The 7,197-nt window shown below is 46.2% G+C and overlaps 1 pseudogene; it reads right to left on the bottom strand.

Annotated features, from left to right (window-relative positions):
- Nucleotides 1-4,584: 4,584 nt before the first annotated feature.
- Nucleotides 4,585-7,044, bottom strand: LOC122428479 (annotated as a pseudogene).
- Between the last annotated feature and the right edge of the window lie 153 nt (nucleotides 7,045-7,197).

Below are 7,197 nucleotides of genomic sequence, written 5' to 3'. Positions count from 1 at the left end.
ACCTTATGGGTTGGTCCCATTTAACCAATGAAGCTCAGAGGGGTTCAGTGACTTATCCAGAGACACATAGCTGCTGTTGGGATCTGGGATTCAAATCCTGGAAGGAGCTATGATCACTCTGCTATGTCCTCAGACTTCTGGGGATAGGAAAGACAGGAGATGGGTTGAGCGGAGTAGAGGAAGGATGGCAGAAATAAACATTTTTTAAAAATCAGTCAGCCCTGGGTTTTATGGTCTTGTATGAATAACACACCTCTTCCAGACCCATTTCACATGCCCCTGGGCCTGCTCTGGGAAGGGGTGGGGAGCAAGGGCATCTTTCCTGCTGTGGGTGACTCATCACAACCCTGGCTTAGTCACAGCATGTCACCACAAGCCAGCAGAAGCACCCAGGCCAGGATGAAGTCTGGTCCTTTGGGGAAGAGAAGTGCCTGCTTTTCATTTCCCCAGGATGACTGGCCTTTGGGGCAGGACCTTACCACAGACTGCCATGGGGGTCTGAAGCAGTGCCTCTAAGCCCCCTTTCTAGGACACATGGACATGACAGAACAAAATACCTTAAAAGAAGAGAAAAAGAAGGAAAGAAAGAGGAGAAGAAAAGAAATAAAAAGAGTGGGGAGGGAGGAGAGAACAAATCATAACTGAGCTGAAAAACAGGCAAGGAGATTGGTAAGGAGGGGCTGAAAAAGTGAAAGTGTTAGTCGCTCTTTGGGACCACATGGTCCCAAAGATTGTAGCCCGCCAGGCTTCTCTGTCATGGAATTCTCCAGGCAAGAATACCGGAGTGGATAGCCATTCCCTTCTCCAGGGGAACTTCCCGACCCAGGAGACAAACACGGGCCTCCTGCACTGCAGGCAGATTCTTTACCATCTGAGACACCAGGACAGGAGGGGATACCTAGCACCAGGCAGCTGTTAAGTGTATTCTGTCTTAGAGTACAGAGAACCTACAAATTCAGAGGCCAGCAAGGTGGGAATGGGAGCGGCCTTGGGACAAAAATAGGGCAAACGCTACTGCCCCTCCCTCCTTTCTCTTCTCCTTTTCCCCCTCCTCTCCCCTTCATAGAGAAAGATTTACAGCTATGGTGGTGGCTTTTGCCCCCTGATAAGTCTGCGATCTGCCCTACAAAGAATGTAAAGAATGTGACCTTCTTGTGCAAGAAGATGCTCCAGGAGCTGCCTGAAGGAGAAGCAGAGATGAAAGGGGAAAAGAAAGAGAAGACTTCCCTAGTTCAAGAGAAAACCACATCAAAAGTCCTCCACTCCCTCCCCTCTAACCAAAGAGAGGCGTTCCTGGGAATTCCCTGGCTATCCAGTGGTTAGGACTCTATTTTCACTGCGGGGAAAGGCACTATTTTAGCAAAGGACCAGGAGCAGGGGTTCAATGACCTATTTGCCTGCCTGTGTCTGTCTCCTGAAGTCATGAAAGTTGCCTCATACAGCTGTGCAAGTTGTGCCCTGCACAACTCCAGGGTACTATGTAAATGAAACCCTCCAGAGTTAGGTTACTCATACTCACTTTTCCTTCAAAAAAAAAAAAAAAAAGAATTCCTGTTAAGATGACAAAAATTGCTATATACAGAGAAAATGACAGTTATCACCTTGAAAAATGTGTATGAGAGAAAGGGAGAGACAAAATTTGGTGTATGTGTAGGCACCATTTGTACTGGTGGGAAAATACATTTCTGCCTAGTTCTCATCCATGGATGGAGACAAAAGAGAGAAAGGAGAAAGAAAAACTCCTAAGTCTAAAAAAAAAAAAAAAAATCCCAAATCCCTGCTGGAGTTTTTGGATTATGAAGAAGAGAGATTCCCCACCCCCACCCCTCACCCCCCACCAGGGGGTAGTCCTTAGTTTTGCAAAGACAAGGATCTGTCTTAAGCTATGCAAAGGCAGGATCTAGAGGCACCTCTGGGGAGGGAAGTCAAGGGATTGCAAGGCAAGGGGAGGGGAGGAGAGCAAGCTGGGAACCAAGACAGGAGGTGGGACCTTGCTTTTGTTGTTGTTTAGTCACTTAGTCATGTCCGACTCTTTGCAACCCCATGGACTATAGCATGCCAGGCTACCCTATCCTTCACCATCTCCTGGAGTTTGCTCATACTCATGTCCATTGAGTCGGTGATGCCATCCAACCATCTCATCCTCTGTCAACCCCTTGTCCTCCCACCTTCAATCTTTCCCAGCATCAGGGTCTTTTCCAGTGAGTCAGCTCTTCACATCAGGTGGCCAAAGGATTAGAACTTCAGCTTCAGCATCCGTCCTTCCAATGAATATTCAGGACTGATTCGCTTTAGGATTGACTGGTTTGATCTCCTTGCAGACCAAGGAGAGTGCAAGAAGAGTCTTGGAGTGCAAGGAGAGTGCAAGAGAGTGCAGACTGCAAGAAGAGTCTTCTCCAGCACCACAGTTGGGACCTTCCTAGAGAGGTCAGTGAGATGTTCCCTGGGGTGATGACACGCTTCGGGGCTTTTGAGACTCATTCATCTGCTTTGCCTCCATGTAAGTCCCTCTGATTGCCCCATCCTTTAGGAGAGCTGCTCACACAGACACCTCTGCAGGGAGAAATCAAGAAGGTGTCTGGAGTTCCCTGGCGGGCCAGTGGTTAGAGTTCTGTGCCTCCAGTGCAGAGGAACTAGGATCCTGCCTGCTATGTGGCATGGCCAAAAAAAAAGAGAGGGAGAGGGTGCCAACTTCCTTGTCTCTATCTTCATGGAGTTGAGAAAAATCGAGAACATCTGAAGGAGATGAGATGCAAGTGTGCGTGTCTTCTCTTCTGTGCTTCTCCTCCTGCCCACTCCTTTCTGACCCCACTAACCTTCCTCTGCCCCCTTGCTTTGACTTGCTGTTCCCTCTACCCAGATGTCCATGGTCATTCCCTCAGAGACCTCCTTCCCCGGTCTCTGCTCCCACGTTGCTTCATCAAGGAGACCTTCCCTCACTCGCCCGTTCGACTCTGCAGACTGCCTACCCCAGTCTCCCCCTCCCCCTTCTCTGCTTTGTTTTCCTTGTACTCACCTCCTTCTAATTTTACAGATTTGTTTCATGCATTGTCCGCTCTTCCCTAATATGTGCAAGCTCCACAGGAGCAAGAATTTTGGTCTTTTTGCTCCTGTTGTATCTCAAGCGCCTGGCAGAATGCCTGGCACATAGGCCTTATGTGAATGTCAGTTGAATGACGAAATGACTGAAAGGAGAGTCCAGTGGAGGCACTTTTTCAGAGTCAGATTTAGCTTCCTGTAATTGGCACGTGTCTCCAGGCGAGCACTGCCCTTCCCGCAGGAGGTAAGCTGGGGGTGCACAATGTTTCAGGTTGCCTCTCAGAAGGATAGGTCTGCGACAGCATCTGGACTGGGTCGGTGACATCACTCTCCCACGTGCTTCCAATTGCTAGAGGAAGGCATGTGGTTACAGTTGTAAAGCTGGTAATTGCACCTATCCGATTGCTTATCTTATCTGTCGGCTCCTTGGTGTCAGCTTCTCAGGGCGCGGTTCCTATTGACAAGAATGGACAAATTATTGTGGTGCTTTCATTTTTCTGTAACTTAATTTGTGGGGTGGCGTCTCAGATCTAGGTGTGGTCACAGGATGGTGTGAACCCTGATACAAAATTAGTTCAGTTAGGTTCAGTCATTGAGATGTGTCCGACTCTTTGCTACCCCATAAACTGCATCACTCCAGGCTTCCCTGTCCATCACCAACTCCTGGAGCTTGCTCAAACTCTTGTCCATTGAGTTGGTGATGCCATCCAACCATCTCATCCTCTGTTGTCCCCTTCTCCTCCTGCCTTCAATCTTTCCCAGCATCAGGGTCTTTTCCAATGAGTTGGCTCTTTGCATCAGGTGGCCAAAGTATTGGACTTTCAGCTTCAGCATCACCTTCCAATGAATATTCAGTACTGATTTCCTTTAGGACTGACTGGTTTGATCTTACCGTCCAAGGGACTCTCAAGAGTCTTCTCCAGCACCACAGTTCAAAATCATCAGTTCTTCGGTGCTAAACTTTCTTTATAGTCCAACTCTCACATTCATACATGACTACTGAAAAAAACACAGGTTTGACTAGATGGACCTTTGTTGGCAAAGTAACGTCTCTGCTTTTTAATATGCTGTCTAGGTTGGGCATAGATAGCTTTTCTTCCAAGGAGCAAGCGTCTTTTGACTTCATGGCTAAAGTCACCATCTGCGGTGATTTTGGAGCCCCAAAAAATAAAGTCTCTCACTGTTTCCATTGTTTCTCCATCTATTTGCCATGGAGTGATGGGATGGGATGCCATGATCTTAGTTTTGTTTTTTTTTAATTCCCAAATATCAGCCATTTATTTTTGTTTCATCTTTTAATTCCTATGGGGTTCATCAACTCTTTATCAGTAATGTTCTAACTGACAAAGACCAATTTACGTTAACTATAGTTATGTACAACATATCAAGGGAGTACATGGGAAAATCAGAACACAAGACCTCATCAGCTAAACAGAGTTCAAGTTTGCTCTTATGAAGACATACAAGAAAACAAATACACTGAAGCATAAACAACAACAAAAAAATCAGAGTAACGCATTCCAGAAGGAAAGATACAATAACGATCTCAATTTACAATATGTATAATTATATAATTTATTAAAATTAACACAATTCCTGTACACAATATTAACATGGTAGTCATTAAGTTTGTTAAGCACTTCAACTACTGAAAGGTTAAAACATACCAAAAACTATATTAACCAACTTCTCCATCAAGTGATCTAACCTAGTTCACTAGTTCAGGCTGAACATTCACTCTCCAAAATACTTCAGGCATGCCAAAAACAGGGCTAACAGGTTTAATCTGTTCTTCTCCCAAAAGTGACAATCCACTAATTCCAAACAGAGTATGAAAAGGATCTACCATATCTCCTGGCCTATCTGCAAATCCTCCTGTTTCCTCATCTTGACATGCAAGGATGAAACTGCAGAGTTTTTCTCTATCAATCCAATGAAGCCTTTCAATTATCTTTAGGAAAGCCAACACCCACCATGAATAGCATACTTCTGGTTACTTCTCTGGCCTTCCATTGAGTCGCCTGATGGAAGCTGTTGTTCACAAAACCACCAACGGAGTAAATCAGAATTTACTTGGTGCAACTGACTAGTAATAGACAAGAATCCTGCCCAGCATGGGATTCAGAACCTGGCCTGCAACCAAATCCACCATCAAAGTTCATACATGATAAAACAAATTCGATTGCCTTTTCCACATTAGTAGCATCCAACTTCCCCAATAGAGCCAAAGTTGCCATCGCACAAAAAGAGAATCTTATATCAGTTTTCCCCCAAGTATCTCCAGCAAAAGAACCATCTTCTTTCTGTAGACACTGAACACATTCCACAACTTTATTTGTGTCAGTAACGTTAATACTATCATAGTAAGTATCTGAACAGCATAAGAGTATACAAAAGATGAGGATCATGTCCAATATTAGCACTTATTCCACCACGCTCGTGTTGACAAGACTTAATAAATGTTGGAATTTCTTCTCTATTCATGCAATGTAGTTGTCCAAGGAGATCCATTACGGTCAGACCCCAGTAGATTCCTCTCATTCTCAAATACTCAGACATGCAATATTCATAGTCATCTTTCTCTGAGCCATAGGATGCAATATAATTTCCTTGCTTCTCCAGTAACAGGGTGTCAAGTGCATCTGACTTAATGATAACATCCTTCTGCCATGTACATCTATCCACTCTCCTACTGACGCATCTAGACAGCAACACAAAACACGTCCACACTCGCTATAACCCTGATCTTCGTTTTTTTAATGTTGAGTTTTAAGCCAGCTTTTTCACTGTCCTCTCTCACTTTCATCAAGAGGCTCTTTAGTTCCTCTTCACTTTCTGCCGTAAGGGTGGTATCATCTGCGTAGCTGAGGTTATTGATATTTCTCCTGGCAATCTTGATTCCAGCTTGTGCTTCATCTAGCCCAGCATTTCGTATGATGTGCAAAATAGTCATATCTTATGTGATATCTTGTTCTTTGGGGACTTCTGTCCCAGGTGATGAATCTAAACCCCTCAGTAGGTAGTCTGACTCCTAACTAAACCTTTCATGACCTTTAAACCCTGCACGTGCTATTCCTCCTAACCACAAGGCTCCTCCCTTTGGGGAAAACAGCCTGCGGAGGAGTTCTGTAATTGCAGCTTTTAACACTTACTCCCTTTCTTCTGGAGGCAGCATTCTGATTTTCAGGGAAATCATCTCTCCCTAGTCTCTAGCCCTGAGGTCAGGTGTGGTTCGAGATTCTATCTTGAGAGGGAGCAGGCACGTGACTCAGGGCCAGTAGGCATATATCAGAATGAGCTCTGCTCCCTAACTACACGTGTTGGGGCAGGGGAGAGCACCTCATTCAAGCTGGTGCACTGAGAATCAGCCCTAAGACTTTCCTTTTTATTTTATTTTTGGCTGTGCTGGGTCTTCATTGCTGCACAGACTTTTCTATAGTTGCAGCACGTGGGCTCAGTAGTTGTGGCACATGGGCTGAGTTGCTTTGCAGCATGTGGGATCCTCCTAGATCGGGGACTGAACCCATGTCTCTTGCATTGGCATGTGGATTCTTTACCACTGAGCCACGTGGAAAGCCCCTCTGAGACTTTCAAATCACTAAGAGATACTTTCTGCTTCGGAGGCTGAATCACCAAAGCCTGGGGCTGCCTACGGCTGCTGCTGCCACCACACCCAAGGGGAGAGTGGGCCTGAGAATGAAGCCGCCAGACACGTTCCCGAGAGTGAGCGCCTGGAAGCCGACCTACCCTGGAACTGTTAGGTTGCTAACGCTAATAGATATCCTTTTCTGCTCAAGCCACTTTGCATTTGGTTTGTCATTTGCAGGGAAGTTCACAGACTATCCTTTGAGGTGGATGACCTCAAATGTCATCTTCTCTGTGAAGTGTTTGCAACCCTCACCCCCACCTGAGTCAGCTTCTCACCAGTGTGCCCCTGATGCCTGTACTTCCCAACTGGGCCGTGTTTCCATCTGCCAGCCCTGCCTGCTGGGCTAAGGGCCACATGGCAGGCACTGTGTGATGCTTCCCCCTCCCCTGCCCCCTGGAAGGACCAGGTTGAGTGGCCCTTCTGTGGACGGTCAGTGAAAGAGCAAAGCCACCTTGCAGCTACTGACCACTCCTGCCCTTTTCCCCGGGGAGGGAGCCCAGCCTCCTTCT

The sequence above is a fragment of the Cervus canadensis genome, chromosome 1 (genome assembly GCF_019320065.1).
Source record: "Cervus canadensis isolate Bull #8, Minnesota chromosome 1, ASM1932006v1, whole genome shotgun sequence".
Classification (NCBI taxonomy): Eukaryota; Metazoa; Chordata; class Mammalia; order Artiodactyla; family Cervidae; genus Cervus; species Cervus canadensis.
The sequence above is the reverse complement of the archived record's forward strand: the minus strand, read 5'-3'. Positions and strand labels throughout refer to the sequence as shown.